Below are 17,489 nucleotides of genomic sequence, written 5' to 3' on the forward strand. Positions count from 1 at the left end.
GTGTGAGTACTGCCAGAGAAAAAAACGTCACATGCAACAACATGTTGGCACACACAATGCATTTTCCCACACACCACAGGGTACAGAGAACAAAGTGGTAGCAAAATCACTATCAATAAATCACGGATCACTGCAGGGATAAAAACATCCTGCGGAACAAAGAGGGTGCTATATAATTCCCTCAGAACCTGTAATGATTAAATAAATAAATAAAATAAAAAAAAAAAAAAAAATCGTCAGCACTACAAACTTTACTGCAGCATCCTAAAGAAGGTAATAAATAATTAAAAAATATGTGGAATAAGTCTGAAATTGATAAGTCTAACAACAAAATAAAAACAATTTGGAATGTAATAAAGTGGCAAAAAAAAAAAAAAAAAGGGGGGGGGGGGCAAGACGCCCATAAAAAACTTAAACAAGGTACCAATATTGTAAAGAAACCTGAAATGGTTGCAGAAATCTTCAACAGGCACTTTTTGTCAGCAGCAGAGAAGACAGGCTGTAAAGGTTCTGTGGATGAGTCATTGGCTCTTCTACAGAAAGCTATAATAATAGACCCCCCACAGGTATCCTTATCTCATGTTACAGTAAGAGAGATTGAAAGAATTATTACCTCATTAAAAAATAAAAAGTCTGTACGTGTGGACAATATTTCCTGTAAAATATTGAAATGTTGCTATAAATATATAAGTCCAGTCTTATGCAACATATTCAATGCTTCGCTGCAAGAAGGAATTGTCCCTGACAGGCTAAAATTAGCTGTAGTGATACCACTATTTAAAAAAGGTGAGAAAGATAATGTTACAAATTATCGCCCAATCTCCCTTATAACTACCTTTTCAAAAATTCTTGAAAAACTGATGCATAGGTTGATTGTCAATCATCTCAGCTTCCACAATATCCTAAACAAAAGTCAGTTTGGTTTTTGTGCAGGTCTTTGTACAGACCAAGCAATATTCTCTTTCACCATTCAAGTTCTGGAAGCCATGAACAAAAAGATGTCTCCAGTAGGTATTTTTTGTAACCTCTCAAAGCCTTTGATTGTGTAAACCATCTAATTCTTTTGAAAAAAGCAGAATATTATGGTTTGGGTGGTACCATTAGTTCGTGGCTCCAGTCATACCTAAAGGACTGAAAGCAGACTGTAATGCTGAATGGCAAATCCGGAGAACCTGCCTCATCTGAGTGGGGCACAGAAAGTTTTTGTGTGCCGCAAGGCTCTGTTTTGGGTACACTGCTGTTTCTCATCTTCATTAATGATCTCCCACTTCATTTTGATACAGAGAGTAAATTTACTCTTTTTCAGATGACACTACAATTGTAATTGATGATTTTACAGACAACAATCTTGAACAAACTACAAACGAAGTTTTCATTGATATAGTAAATTGGTTTTCTTCAAATGGTCTCTCACTCAATTCAGATGAAACCCTTTATACAAGATTCCATACTCCACAAAGAAATCTGGAAGAAATTAACATTAAGTGTAGAGATCAAGCAATACAAAAAGCTGAGGTTACTAAATACCTGGGTGCTTATATAGACAGCAAATGTGATTGGTCGACACACATTCTTCATCTTTACAAAAAAACTTTGCTCAGAAATATTTGCACTACGGGTAATTGCTTCAGTGGCTGACGTAGATATCATTAAGGCTTCTTACTTCGGCTATTTTCATTCATTAATGTCATATGCTATTATATTCTGGGGGAACCAACCTCTTAGGGGGGGGGGGGGGGGGGGCTAATCAGAATAATGAATGGTGTCCATCACAGACACTCCTGTAGATGCTTGTTTCGAAAGATGGCGATCCTTACCACCGCCTCACAGTATATCTTTTCTTTGTTGACCTTTGTCTGCAATAACCCTTCTATCTACAAACATAACAGCCAATTTCATGACTATAACACAAGGACCAAAAACAGTCTGCACATTGAACTGAAAAGTCTCACTACGGTTCAAAAAGATGCTTACTAATCGAGTATTAAGATGTTTAATGCTCTCCCACCACACATCAAATGCCTTAACAATAGATTGTCGGCATTCAAACAAACTCTCAAGGAGTACCTGATAGAGAAATCTTTTTATACAATTGATGAATATGTGAATAAAATGTATATAATCACTGAATTTGCAAGTGTTGTACAAATAGTGTAATTAATTTTGTTTTGAATAGGCATATGAAAATTGTTTATTGATATTTCTGTATTTCCCTTGGAATAGTGAACTTATCTTGATTCCTGTATATATTACTCATCCTTAACATGTGAAACAAAAACTTTCTGTTAGTGGAATACGCTGTTGTTTAGTTGGTATCTTATTCACATTGTATCTTTTTGTTGCATTTATGTAAGATATATTTCAGGTGTGTACTATCAGACACATGCCAAATCATATATATGTTACTTATCCTTAATATGTGAAAAACAATTTTCTGTTTATTGATTGTGCTGTTGTCTATTGATTTTATTTACACTGTATCTTTATTGTATGTATTTATACAAGTTATGCTTGAAATATGTACAATTTGACACGTTCCATATCATTGCGATTCACTCGCTTCCAGGATCTACAGAACATGAAATAAATAAATAAACATCGGAACATGTCAATGGCAGGGTATCATAACGTCAAAAACTACAGAAGTCTCTCCAACCCACATACCAAAAGCACAAATTCCTTGGTGGCAGTGAATATATTCTTGTTCAAGTAATGTTTACACAGGAAAAAATGGTGCCACTGATATGCCTACCATTGCCTCGATGGCAAGTTGCATAGGAGCTGACTATCTTAACATGTCCATTTGACTGCTCACCTGCACCACTAAACACACGACTCGGATGCACAGTGACACAGTCAACCACGTCACTGCTCCCAGTTTCTGTCAGAATGTCCCACTGATGTGAGTGTGCTTATATTTCCTCAGGTCAGCTGACCCCATCATACCATGTGGAATGAGATATGGGCACTTCTGATCCAGCACCAATCAATCTCAGACTTGTGGACAACAGTTTAGAGGCTGTTCATCAGGATGGCTTCCCAATGATTTTGATATCTCATAAAGTCCGTGTGGGGAGTATAATGGGGTGGTATAGGCTACTAGAGCCACCTCCTTAACTTTTACTAATGACCACTAGGTTGTACTATCAAACCAAGACATTACTAGGTTTTAAAATGATCTGTTATTTGTAAAACAATGTTACATAATAAATTAGCTAAGTAGGCTGTTTACTGTAAGTAGTTAAAAATTCAGTGTTGTGAAAAAAACAAATTTCATACAAAGATTTTCAGTGGACTATTTTTTATGATTTTTGTCAAACTGTAACTCAACAAAAATGCCCCAAATCGCTTCACTCAACTTTTCTTAATCTATCACATTTGGAATATATTGTCTAAGAAAATACTGCTTTGCAGAGTTTTTTGTGATTATGCTTTTATAACTGATGAATTGCATGCAGGTCAAACAAAACTGGTTGCCATTCCCAAAGTATTGTAGCTGTGTGCAAAAGGTGAGGATATAGTTGCGTCACTCAGCATGATACAAAGGCATACTTATGCATTTTGGAGACTGCAGTGTGTTCAATTTCGCACAAACTTTTAGCTGTGAACATATGTGTTCCTAAAGAATTCTGCACGATTTGACCAAAGTACAAATAATTCAACCGAGGAATCTGTATGTAACAGTGTAACTCGTGATAAAACTGATATATTCTTGAAAATGATCACCTTTTCTTTCTTTCTTTTTTTCTTTCTTACACTGGCCATGATCATTGCTATTTATGATCAAAGTACAGTTAATGCTACATCAGTTGTTTGCCATGTATCATGGGTGAAATCTGGCAGAAACAACTGAAAATGACATCTATCACACAATTGATTATTTGATGCAGAAAGACAGCGAATTCGTCTCCCATTTTTGTAGCTGTGTTAGTAAAGAACCAGAGCTCGATGTGCTAATAGAAAGCACTGAAGCTAAAACCATTATAGTTACTACAAGCTAGCTAAAGCCAGAGGAAAGTTTAGTTCAAATTCTTACGTAACAGTGTTCAGACAGGATAAAATAAATACTGTTGGTGGTGTAGTGACTGTTGCTGTTAGAAGCCATTGCTGTGAAACTGTGAGCTAGTATGAATAGACGCTGTACTCGACAACCAGAATAAATCAATAGCTGGTTCCTTTTACTGACCTTACTTGAAACTGAGTGACGCATTTTCAAAATTGCAAATCTTTGGTAAATTGGTAAAATCCATATTCAATGCTCAATTTAGTAATTTTCCCCTACTTGCTAGTCATTAACTGTGCTACAGCTACTTACTAAAGCCAGCTTATTCCTTTATGTGATCAATCTTCTTTCTGTGAGGATGGTGGCAACATTAAATATCTTTTACTTTATTTACACTGCATCATAGGTCTGTAGTTTTTGTCTTCTGTCTTTTTCTTTGTGAAGTAGTACAATAACAGTATTAATGATATGGTTATAATAGAGGGAAACATTCCACGTAGGAAAAATACACTCCTGGAAATTGAAATAAGAACACCGTGAATTCATTGTCCCAGGAAGGGGAAACTTTATTGACACATTCCTGGGGTCAGATACATCACATGATCACACTGACAGAACCATAAGCACATAGACACAGGCAACAGAGCATGCACAATGTCGGCACTAGTACAGTGTATATCCACCTTTCGCAGCAATGCAGGCTGCTATTCTTCCATGGAGACGATCGTAGAGATGCTGGATGTAGTCCTGTGAAACGGCTTGCCATGCCATTTCCACCTGGCGCCTCAGTTGGACCAGCGTTCGTGCTGGACGTGCAGACCGCGTGAGACGACGCTTCATCCAGTCCCAAACATGCTCAATAGGGGACAGATCCGGAGATCTTGCTGGCCAGGGTAGTTGACTTACACTTTCTAGAGCACGTTGGGTGGCACGGGATACATGCGGACGTGCATTGTCCTGTTGGAACAGCAAGTTCCCTTGCCAGTCTAGGAATGGTAGAACTATAGGTTCGATGACGGTTTGGATGTAACGTGCACTATTCAGTGTCCCCCCGATGATCACCAGTGGTGTACGGCCAGTGTAGGAGATCGCTCCCCACACCATGATGCCGGGTGTTGGCCCTGTGTGCCTCGGTCGTATGCAGTCCTGATTGTGGCGCTCACCTGCACGGCGCCAAACACGCATACGACCATCATTGGCACCAAGGCAGAAGCGACTCTCATCGCTGAAGACGACACGTCTCCATTCGTCCCTCCATTCACGCCTGTCGCGACACCACTGGAGGCGGGCTGCACGATGTTGGGGCATGAGCGGGACATCAACTTGTACAGGGAAGAAACTCAGTTAATGCCTAATTAGGCTGGCGACCGTATTATTAACAAATTGGTAGCATCTTCTGTGTTGTTTCTTGTCCGTCCTGACGTGTAGTTGCATTTCGGACTTACTTGACGTATCATTGTTATTACCGAGTGGGTGTAAGTCTGATTTGCCTCCATTCAGGTACACGTGGTCAATTTCTATACAAAAATCCTTTCTCATAAGGTGAAGCCCGTCAACTTACCACAGTACAGGCTGTAATGAGTATTGTGTGCCCCAGGCGCACGTTACAAGTGGCGACCGTGACAGGACATCCAGTTGTTGTCGGTCACAAATTAATGTGAATACCGAACAGTGGATGTTCAGTAGCACGAATTGTAATAATATTCAGTAAAGTAAATAGCAGCGAACATCAAGTACGGTAGTGTGGTGTGATTTGCGTTCAGTATGGACAAGAACGTAGCCACAGTAGATGTGCCGAGCGTAATGGAAAATGCGGCTGGGAATGACAGGAGTGTACGCGGCCAAATAACAGATGGCGTTAGCGGAAGACAATTGGCGTACATACAATATCACGAACATGTTAACGAGCAGATTGAAATGTTGAGACTGCCTCGAACACAGCAAGGAATAAAACAGGAAGTAGAGGATGACTTTGTAGATGATAGCGGGTATGTGAACGAATCCACTGAGATGTTTGATTCACCACAGATAAAAAAAGAACCGAAAGAAAATTTTAATGTAGGATCAGAACCCACAGATTTCGTAGAACAAAACAGCGTGAAAATTTTAAGCATTAACGATTTATTTGAACAATTAACCAAACAAATTGCAGGACAGAATGATCAGCTTAAAACACACGTTGATCAGCAGCTCAAAACACAAAGTAATCAGCTCAAAACACAGAATGATCAGCTTAAAGCACAGGTAGAAGAACAAGGAATTAAAATTAGTAAACAAATAGAACAGGTAGAACAAAAAGTGGGTAGTTTAAGCTCTGTAGTAAATACTATGAAATTTGAAATTGACACAATTAACAAAAATATGGATACTATGCAGGGGGAAATAGACAATATTAACAGTAGGTTTGATGTTGAAATTCTCAACATCCAAGAGAAAGTAGAGCCTCTAGTCGAAACAAAAGTAGACGAAAAAGTTTTCGGTCTTAAAACTGAGATCGTAAACGAATGTCAACACGGAATATCACAGTTGAAAAAGGCAGTTTCAGACACTGAAAGAGATTTAGGCGAGAAAGTTACCAGATGTGTACAAAAGTGTGAACAAAATACTTCGAAAATACAAGAGGGGGGGGGGGGGGGGGGGGAGGGAAGGGGGGGGGGGGGGGGGAATGATTTAGAGCCTGGGGCAGATTTATATTGGAGAATGTCATGAACACAGTACATCATGAAACTACTGGGTTCCCACCTGAAGAAATTTTGTTAGGCAGCAGAAGTAAAAGTTTAATTGAGGAAAAACTAGAGTTTCCACCTTGTACAAGCTTGGGGTTGAGTCAAAAGAAAGAATTAGTCAGAAAAAGGGCAAAGCAAAAAAGCTGAATCTAGATCTAAAAGACATGATAAAAATCTGAAAGTTTCAAAATTTAAAATTGGAGATTATGTTCTTTTAAAAACCCACGAAAAATCTAGTGAACTGAACCATGAAATTTCCAAATTTAAATATATTTATAATGGACCGTATATAATACAGAACATTCCACACGATAATGCTTACTACCTGTGATCTACCCAAAATCCAAAAGACCTTTAGGTGTAAGAAATGTTGTGGACCTGAAACTGTATGTTCCTAGGAGTGAGTGACCTAAGTACACTCAGAGAGCAATTTGCAGTAAATGTGCTGTATCTTATGCTGAAACCATTTTATTCTAAATGTAACAAATCTTTGTAAATGTATGTATACCAATGTCAGTGTGCTAATGTAGTTATGTGAGTTTCAGATTACCAAATGTACTATAAATGTAAAGGTGTATGGAAAAAAGGGCTGAAAAAAAAAAAGCAAATGCTGCAAGCCAAATAAAAGATGGGACAGCCGAAAACCAAAGTATGGTACAGGTGATGTGGTAAAATGATGCGAAATGGACTGCCCAAATCTGAATAATAGGCAGCAAATATATGTAGTGAATTTTTTAAATATTATTGTGTGTTTATTAGTAAATAAGGAAATGGACTGCCATTCAATGCGAGCAGCAACAAATTGTTTTATAGTATATATAGGTATTTGTATCTGCTTTTGTAGATAAGTGTTTGTGTTCCAAATTTTGGTTTTATTTGTCTGAGAAATTTAATAATGATGAGTAATTTGCTACTTAAATAATGTTGTAATAGGAGGATGGACTGTGCTAAAGGCACTTAAGTAAATGATAAGTAAATGTTCTCGATATATTAAAAACTATAGACCTCTATATTGTGCGAGAAAGGAAGTTTAGTGATACAAAAATTTTATGATGGCACATTCATGCAAAAATTCAGAACCCCTGTATAAATATAAAGTTCAGTGTTCCCATCAAATTTGCACTTAGTGAAATTTACTGGAAACAGGGGCATGTGTAACAACAACAACGCTGTACTATTGTACATATAATAATTTTTTCTTCTGATTTTCGATAAATTAGTGTAATCGATGTTCTGATTTCATTTCTTTTTTGTTTCATGTCATGGTGTTAAGAAAACTGTAAACAAATTTCGATGTGAATATTAATGTTTATGTCAAATTTCAAGCAATATTGTAATAGAACTGAAGTTTAACAAATGTTGAGACTGCTGTAAATGTTAAAATTGTAATTGTGCGTCTGGTCCATACGTAGGCAATGTATTAGGATATGTGGAATGCAAAACCTTTGGTGAATACCCTGTCTGTATGGGAGCGGTAAAAGATGGATGGCAGGCGAGCGCGGGAAAATGCACACGGGCGCTGCACGGCATAGCGGGCTCAGCAGTAGTAGTCGGAGTTGGTGAAGCCCGTCAACTTACCATAGTACAGGCTGTAATGAGTATTGTGTGCCCCAGGCGCACGTTACAAGTGGTCATAATTCCACCACTCAAAGGGTTGTGGGCATTTAAGTCACAAAAATAGGTAGGGTGGGGGAGCTGAGAAATCATTGCAGACAATGCTGTTCGAGACATTTCACTTTTGGGACGGAGATGCACATTACAGATTTTTTGATCCACACATCTTTGCACTAACAGCAGCCAAAGGCTCCAAAGTCTTATCGAGTGGCATGTGTACAGAACGTATCTGCAAAATCCACTCAGTACCATGTCACAGTCAGCTTGATTCTTAAGACCAGCCCTGATAACCACAGAGGGTATGGGTCTGCAATGCAGGGAACTGAGTTCCCTGGAGGGCAATGCAGAAAGCAGGGGAGATGCACAAGAGACACTGTTACTCAGCCAGGTGGTGAAAAAAAAAAACCGCTGGAGGATCATGCTATCGGTATCCTGTGGGGCTGTGAAGGTATTATGGAGGCAGGTCATGGTCCAGGGTCATCTGCTGCCACCGATGGTGAGGACACGGCATCAATACACATTGGTTCTGAAATAGGTTGTGTGGGGGAGGATCCGGTTCCACAGGTGCCACTGGGAACTCCACCTTGGGTACAGAGATTAGGAGCACTGGAACCTCTCCTGCCTTGCAGATCTTCCCTTGGACGATTTAAATGTCTATGAGAACTTTTCTGCCCTGCTTTCAGGGACAGGAAAGGAACATAAAGCTCTATGATAAAAAAAACTTGGCTCCTTCAGCCACTGCCTAGTATCTGGTTTCAAATCAGTAGAATCCTGGGAGGTGAGCCACCCAAGGGACCCCTTTCTACAGAGAGATGCCAGAGGAGGGTCTTGCTTCTATGGTCGCAGGTTGGCAATCAATGTCTGCGGTGCGTGGGGAACTGATGCTCCAAAGTTGGTGGGTGAGAAATAGTAGGAGAGGGCGCCTAACCACCAAGAGACTGGGTGTAGTCAAGTCATCCTGAGGGCCCAACACAGAAGGCATGTAGGATGAGGATACCATCGATAGAAAGGATGATGTCATCATAGCAGCAGCAAATGTCATTGTCATACGTAAAGGATGCAAACAATCTTAATTATTCTAAGTCTCCTGATTTGTGTGTCGGTCAAAAGTCTTGTATTCCTGGATTTTCTTTTCTTTTAGGAAGACGATGCAGTTCGGTGAATAGAGAGAACGGTACTCCCCAAACTCTACACAAACAGCAGAGTGACAGAGGAGACCTAAAGGAGTGTTCAAGTGCAACTAAGTGCTCAATCCCCACAGAGGGGGTTGGAATTACAATTCAGAGATGTGCACGAATTTCATGAATTTGAACCACCATATGGGAGAGGAAACATGCAGTTTCACATCACACTGAAACACCATCACCAAGACCCTGCAAGGGAACAAGTCACCTTCATAGGCCAAGATGAAGCCCCCATATTAACCCTGTCATCATTCGGTCCACACTGGACACAACTGATGAAACACACACTCCATTGCTCCAAATTGGTATATAACTTGTCATTGGTCTGTACAAGGAGGTCATGGTGGAAGATGATACCTTGCACCATATTGAGAGTTATGAGGGGTTTGATTTGATAAATGAAGAGAGACAAAAACAACGTGGTCTTAGAACAGTTTATTGTGAGGTTTTGCTCCTTGTGATTCTACTATAGCCAAACAGCACCCTTAAGAAGCAGCAGGAGACCCTTTACTAATTCGTTATTAGACAATTTCTTCAAGCTCTATTGACCCTAATATTCTGTGTCTGTTGCGCTCAAGAGTTTCGTATTAGAAGATTAGGTGAGGTGCTGTTTCATGCTCCTCACACCTAGGGGCTTCTTCCTCTATACAAATCATGTGTAGGTGTTTCTTAAAGTTCCCATGGCCAGCCATGAGACCTACCATTAGTTCAACCTGTTTCTTGTTCAAGTTCAGGATTACAGAACCTCTTGAAACATGGTTTTGGCATCACAAGCTTGCCTTGTTTTCGTTTTTGAATCTTAGTCCAATATTCTACACATTGCCTCCAGATTCAGCTGTGTAGTACTGAATTTACCATCACCTTAGTGATCATTAGTTCAACCTGTTTCTTGTTCAAGTTCAGGATTACAGAACCTCTTGAAACATGGTTTTGGCATCACAAGCTTGCCTTGTTTTCGTTTTTGAATCTTAGTCCAATATTCTACACATTGCCTCCAGATTCAGCTGTGTAGTACTGAATTTACCATCACCTTAGTGATGGTTAGTCATGGGGTGGGGGTACGGTTACAGGTATGTCACCCAGCTTGTCACAGGCGAGCAGCCTCCACAACTGAATGGGAAATGTCTTTTTAAACATTTTCGAAATCACTGCTACTTCCCTAAACCTGTCCTCAATGTGTTCAACGAAGAATAAAGGATTAGTGGTCATAAACCAATCTCTGTCAATCCTAGAGCAAACTAAGTATTGTGGGGAGTATTTCTTGCTTTGTCTCTTATCCCTACATTCCTCCCATGGCATAGCCAGAGAAGGAAACATTGTGGGGTCATATCTCTCCACATTGTGGTGAACTTTTCTTTCAGAAGAGATTGTTGGGGCAGTATGTCCACCAGCAAAAGGAAGTTTGATCCGCTTCAGGTGCAAGTCATTTGCCTTGGTGCCACTCACTGTGAATGGGGTCTCTCTCCAGGTGCACCACCCAGCCACAGCAACAGCAACCTGGTCAAATAACAGTTGCCCTGACTCCCTGTGCCCCAGTTACAATGGGCACTCTTTGACATATGTAGAGATTTTCCAGCTGGGCACCAATAATGGAATCCTTGTATGGTCAGGGGGCTACCATTGTGTAGGTACTTGATGACTTAACAAAAGCATACTTGTTTATTATCAACAGCAAACAAGTTGAAACTCCAAGAGAAAGACGGATTTTTTTTCCTTTTCAGGATAAATTTCAGTCATCAGTTGCAAATAAATTTTTATTATCTTTACCAGGTTTGACAAATTAATTTATCATGTTCAGAAGCCTACAAAATTACGATTATTATAAATCTTTAGACCTTGGTTATACATTTATGTAAAGCATAAAAAGTTTATTACAGAAGCTAGCAGACAGTATTTTCTTCATAGAAGGATAATGCCATAGTGTGCTAAGAAATACTATGGCATTATGCTTCTAGAAGAAGATATTACTGTCTGTTAAAGTAAGTATACTTCTGTAGCATATTTTTTTATATTTCACATAAATGTATAGCCAAGGTCTAAAGATTTATAATATCACAATTCTGTAGGCTTCTGAGCATGACAAATTAATTTGCAGCTGATGACTGCAATTTATTCCAGGAAAAAAAAGTACTGTTGCTGAAAATTACAGCCATGAATACATTTGTATAAGAGAAGTTGTGGCAGAGAAGATAGTACACTAGAGGAAGTTGCAATGTCTGCTAGATTTCTTCTGTCCAATAAAATATACAAAATAAATCAGTGTACTGGACACAGCAATACTTTTATAAAGAAAGCTTTGAAGTGTAACAAACTAGAAGTTGCGTGATTGTGAAGTATACTGAGAACAGCCCATATGAAAATCAATCTACTGTGAAAGCACCTCATAGAGGAAAAGTGTAAAATTCACCAGGGAAATAAAAGTTGTAAAATTCAAAGATAATGAGGTAATGGAATCATTCGCAATGGATATGAACAACTTAGTAAATACAAGTAACTACTATTTTCCTAACGACACTTTCCATAAAAACTCAAGAGGCTCACAAAAGAAAGAAATGTACAAATGTTCTCACTGATTAATGCAACACCTTTGCTTCCAAAAGAACTCTGCAGTCCCCCAGCATAACTATTGAAAGTACATTAACAATATCTAAATACTTGTGGAAAAGACTCCACTTGACAATCATTTCAGCATTCTAAGGTCACTAAGTTGCAACGATCTTTTGTCGGTACTACACTTCATCAGTTTGCATATGCTTCAAACTGTAATCTTCAATTGAAAATTATGAATATAAATGTGAATGTTAACCGATATATTACGTAAGCTGAATAGATACATTAGCTAGACTTCTGGAGCAAAAGAACAAATTGTTGAACTGGAAAATAAAATTAAGAAAACACTGTGTTTCAATCCCCACAGAAATTCAAACTGTTTCACAATGTCAGAGATTTTTTATTTATCATTTGGCAGGTTGTATGGTTCATCAAACAAGAAGAGTTGCAGAATGTGCTAAGTGTCTGTGGCTTTTAAGTGGGAATCCATATGACAGTCCACTCTCTCTGCTTGGGTCTAATAGATATTATGGCTCTACTACAGGAAATTAATTGCTTACATGTCCACCAAAGGTTTATTCAGTGATCTTATAGAGATGAAAAGGCCATAATAAAACTTCAACAATTTGTGGAGTTAAAGTCTAGAAAATTTGGATCACATGAGTACTGAATTTTCCAACGTAAGATGCTGCAAAGATTATGTGATAAATATTGTTCATCAGATGATTTTTCATTACATGGGTTTTTCATTGGCAACAAAACTGGAAAGAGCTGAAATCTTCAAAAACAATTAAGCGTTACACTAGCCGACAACTTTTGTCACCCACATATTTACTTATTTCATTACGTAAATTTATGTTAATGTATGAATGAGTTCCTGTGGTATGCTTACAACAATGACAGGTCAGCTGAGTCTGCTGTAGAACTCTTGGTGTGAAACAGGTGATCAGCATTCAAAGAACATGCTCACATAAATAACACCTTCCTTAAACTAAGCAAGTTATGTTATTGTGTTGACCATTCTTTTTCGCGCTATAAACTGCATTATGGAATTTATGGCACATTAATAAAGAAAGCGGGCAGTGAGTTGTGGAGGTGAACTATCAAACCCACTTGAGGTTTAATAGGGAGTGCACAGCAACCAAAATTAGGACCTCTTTTATTCCTTGTATAGACAAATGAGTCACCTGAAAATACTTACATAAAGACATATGCATGGTGATGATAAAACTTCTGTCTCTGTAAACCTTGTATTGAAGGGTCTTATCGACAATATGACAAAAGGAAGTTCACTATCTTTGTTTAATGCAAATGGTGTAATATTAAATGAAATAAAAAGATCCAGAAAATGGTCCAGCTTATCATAAGTGCTAATAAAGAGAAACAAAGGGTAATACATTTAGGGATTATGTTTAAAAAACTACCTTGCAAACCTCTCAGTTAAGTTATCAAGAAAGATATACCTACATAAGAGACTGATGACATGTGTAACTTTAGAATATGGAAGAACAACATATTCTACATCTGCAAATCACACTTAAGCATCTGGCTGAGGTATTTTCTCTTAAATCTGTGTTAAGATATGGTTACTACTATGGGGACACAGTGAAAATGTAAATTATATTCTCGTAATTCAGAAGAAGACAATCAGAGTACCAGTAAGGCAGACAATAGAACATATTGTAAGTTTCTGTTCACTTACCATAAGACCGAGAGTAACAATAACTGAAATTCTAGACAGTGAGACTAGCAGAATAAGGAAAAGGCTACCACTCACCTATAGATCTATGCAGAGAGCACAGAAACATGTAACAGAAAACAGCATTCACATTAGCTCTTTTTCTATCAAAAGTACACACACACACACACACACACACACACACACAGACAGAGAGAGAGAGAGAGAGAGAGAGAGAGAGAGAGAGAGAGAGAGAGACTAGCAGTAATTAATTTATACATTTTTGGCACTATAAATTACGTGTTTGCTGAACTACAGAACAAAATTGTAAATCAACACCAGAACTTGCGCTTCTCTAGTCTTACCACAGAACACATTAGAAAAACTATTTATAGGGCAAAGAAAGTGTATAACAAATTTTCAAATTACATCCTTTGTATGCTTGCCCTTTTTTTTTGAAAAAAGGAAAAGCTGCACAGTTTATTAAAAACCTGTTACACACATTAGATGAACTTTTTCTTATGCCTAATATAACACTTACATAAAATTTCATATTAATATAAGGTCATACCCCACAAAGGAGTGCAAGTTCATTCATAGTAAAGTTCAGATCTACCACCTCCTCCTCAATACACTAAGACTGATTTTTTAAAAATGTAATGAAAAAAGCAATATAATGAATACACAACTGTTAGTTGTGCCATGAGATCACATCGTGTACATCCCACAATATTTTCTCAAGGTAGATGTTCAAAATCGTCAGGTAGGTGCTGTTGTTTACCAATGGATGACTGAGCCTTGTTTTGTGGTATCTACTATGAATTAAGGTGTGATATTCAGCGCGTGTTATTACTGGACGTAGCTGTGGCTACAAGCTGACCCAAAACTGGTGGCTATATAGATCCTTCACGGTGCTGCAACAGGCTTGTCGTCCAAAATACTCCTTTTCCTGATCAGGATCCAAAAGAAACAAGTGCAGAATTCCAGGTTGAAATAAGTTAGAATATTGAATCGGAGTGTCCTATAAGGACAAACTGGGAATATAATCTTTGTATTCACATAGACTGTGTGTTGTCCAATGCTGAGGTAGTGTTGTGTCATTGGAGATTCATCCAATTGGCCCAGGCATGCATGATGGCAGCGTTCGACACAACCGTCTTGTGTTGTTTGACGCGTCTCACCATTTTAAGACACAGCACACAGAAACACATTTCCTAAAACAGATATTCTCTATGGAAATACCCAGTGAATTCCTCAGTTTTTCCATGTGGATTCTTGAGAATTATTTCAATTTCCAAATAACTGGCAGATAACCTTATTAACAGTGCCTCTGGCATCCGATGTAAGTGCCACCAGCAAACCTGCACTAACTGCCATTAGACTGCTATGAGGGAAATGAGAATTTCCAACTACAGGATAGCTGAATACCTAAGTAGCTATCATCTTTGATTTGGGTTCCAGGTACAGCCACATCCGACAGTGGCACTGGGAGACCTTTTGTGAGCACAGTACATTACCATCATCCATCCAGAAGCAACTCTACTTGCCAGCAGTAAACAGTAACAAGATGGACGCTGAGTGAGATCACCGGTATTTTCTTCGCCTGCTAAAAGAACTTATTTAAGAGGAAATAGTGTCAATTTTAAATTTTCCTTGTTTTGTATGCTTGCTGTAGTGTCCGTTCTTGTTCCACAACCGAATATTAGTGTCCCAGAAGAGCTTGTTCTTGAAAAAACTTGTTCTTTAGCTGAAGTCCTGATAACCCAAAATTTTGCGTGACAAACACAAAACATTCTCTTTAAGTTTTCTTGATAGTGCAAAATTTGTTTAAAGAAAGACAGCTACTAGTTTCATCAGTGTCTATTGTCACAATAAAAGTGTAATTAAACATTTCTAAACCGTATTTAACTAACACACTTTGTACTGTTTACTTGTTAGACAGACGCGATCTAGGCCACAATTTTCCGAGTTATAAACGTTTAAAAACCTGACCAAACATGCCAGATAATGTAAATTCTCTAAAAGCAAAGTAATTACAAATTCATTCTTCTGTCATTGTATCTCTAAATCAGTACAGAACAACAACCACCGCACATAAGACCTTTGTGCAGTTTTTTGTTTACACACAGCCATTCTCACGCCCTTGACAAATTTAAAACATTCTTTAAACTTAATTATTTCGAAACTGACCAGGAGTGAGAAATGTGTGAGCTGTTATAGGGTAGTGAGTAGAGGGATTTGTTGCCAATCTTGTAGGAAATATTTTCACTGGGAAAGGGGGGGGGGGGTGCAGTGGGGAGAATGTTGAGAGACCAGAAGAGGCTCTCTCCTGGAACTGCAGAGTATGCAGTAGGAACATTTTGACTGGAGAACAGGAAAGGAAAATCTGTGCCCTTCAGGCGCAGCTGGAGGAAGCAAGGAACGAACTCATAAGGAGCAAGAGAGATGGGGAGGAGGGTGGTTGGGAACTGGGAGCTGGTAGGAGGATAGGAAGAAAGAGAAAGCGATCTGACAGTTTTATGATCAACACCAAAAACAGGAATCTACCATTGCCAGAGTTAAGTGGAGAAGAGCCTCAGGTAGAACGAAGAGCAGGAAATGTGAAGCACACTTCATCCGAGACCAAGAAGCCTAGGAATGTACAAAGTGTTAGGAAGAAGAAAGTGCTGCTGCTAGGTGGTAGCCATGGTCGAGGTGTAGGCCCTCAGTTACAGGAAAGTTTAGGGGCAGCGTACCAGGCCACCAGTATCTTCAAGCTAAATGCAGGGCTAAGTCATGTGATATAGGACCTAGGGTCTTTATGTAAGGACTTTGCAAAATAGGACCCTGTAATGATAGTGGGTGGGGCGGGAGGCGGGAAACAGTTTGGACAGGGATGGGGCATATGACATAGATAGCATAGATGACAAGATAGCTTCCCTGACTCATGGCACCAACGTACACTTTGTTGAGCTGTTCCGGTGTCATGATCGACCACATCTAGATGGAGCTCTGAGGCGAATCAATGTGGGGTTACGGATGGCTCTGAGGACAGGCAACTTTGCTCATGTTTCTCTGGTGCCCGTCAGGACTATCAACAGATGGGGTTTCACTACGCATGGTCTACATCTAAACAGGACTGGGAAGTGAAGATTGGTACAGCTGATTCATGAAAGTATAGAGGGGTGGATCTTGAGCCACACATGGTCAAATATCTGTTGTCATAGGTAGGAAAATTTGGTCTTTTTAGGATAAATTCAGATAACAGGTTCCCCTGCCTTAAGAGTACCTTCAGCAGTTTAAAAAATACTGCAACAATCACTCACAAGACAGATTTTAACACTTCAAATATCACACATACCAGATGTCACAAAGAAAAACAAACCATTGGAAAGAGTAATATAGGGCATTTCACAGACTTAACAATCCTCCATCAAAATATGCAATCAATAAAAAATAAAATACAACTATTAGAAGTTGAGTCTTTAACTCCATAGTAGTTTGTATTACTGAGCACTGGTGTAGAGACACAGAAATCCAACATGTAATATCATTATATGAAAGGGCAAACTCTTACTGCAAAACTACTTCAAGGGGTGGAGGATCATGCATTTATATCAGAAAAGGAACACAGTTCAAATTAAGGCATGACTCAGTACAGTAAGTGGAGACAAACACTTTGAAATATCAGCTATTGAATTAATAGGGCTTGATATCACCAGGATAAGCGTTTTGTGTGTGTATAGATCTCCCAG

At 38.8% G+C, this 17,489-nt stretch overlaps 1 protein-coding gene across 1 annotated transcript in view; it reads right to left on the minus strand.

Moving 5' to 3' along the window:
- The window catches only part of LOC124711300 (citron rho-interacting kinase), a 217,559-nt gene that overhangs the window by 30,034 nt on the left and 170,036 nt on the right, over positions 1-17,489 (minus strand). The window lies entirely within an intron of this gene.

This window comes from Schistocerca piceifrons, chromosome 8 (genome assembly GCF_021461385.2).
Source record: "Schistocerca piceifrons isolate TAMUIC-IGC-003096 chromosome 8, iqSchPice1.1, whole genome shotgun sequence".
Classification (NCBI taxonomy): Eukaryota; Metazoa; Arthropoda; class Insecta; order Orthoptera; family Acrididae; genus Schistocerca; species Schistocerca piceifrons.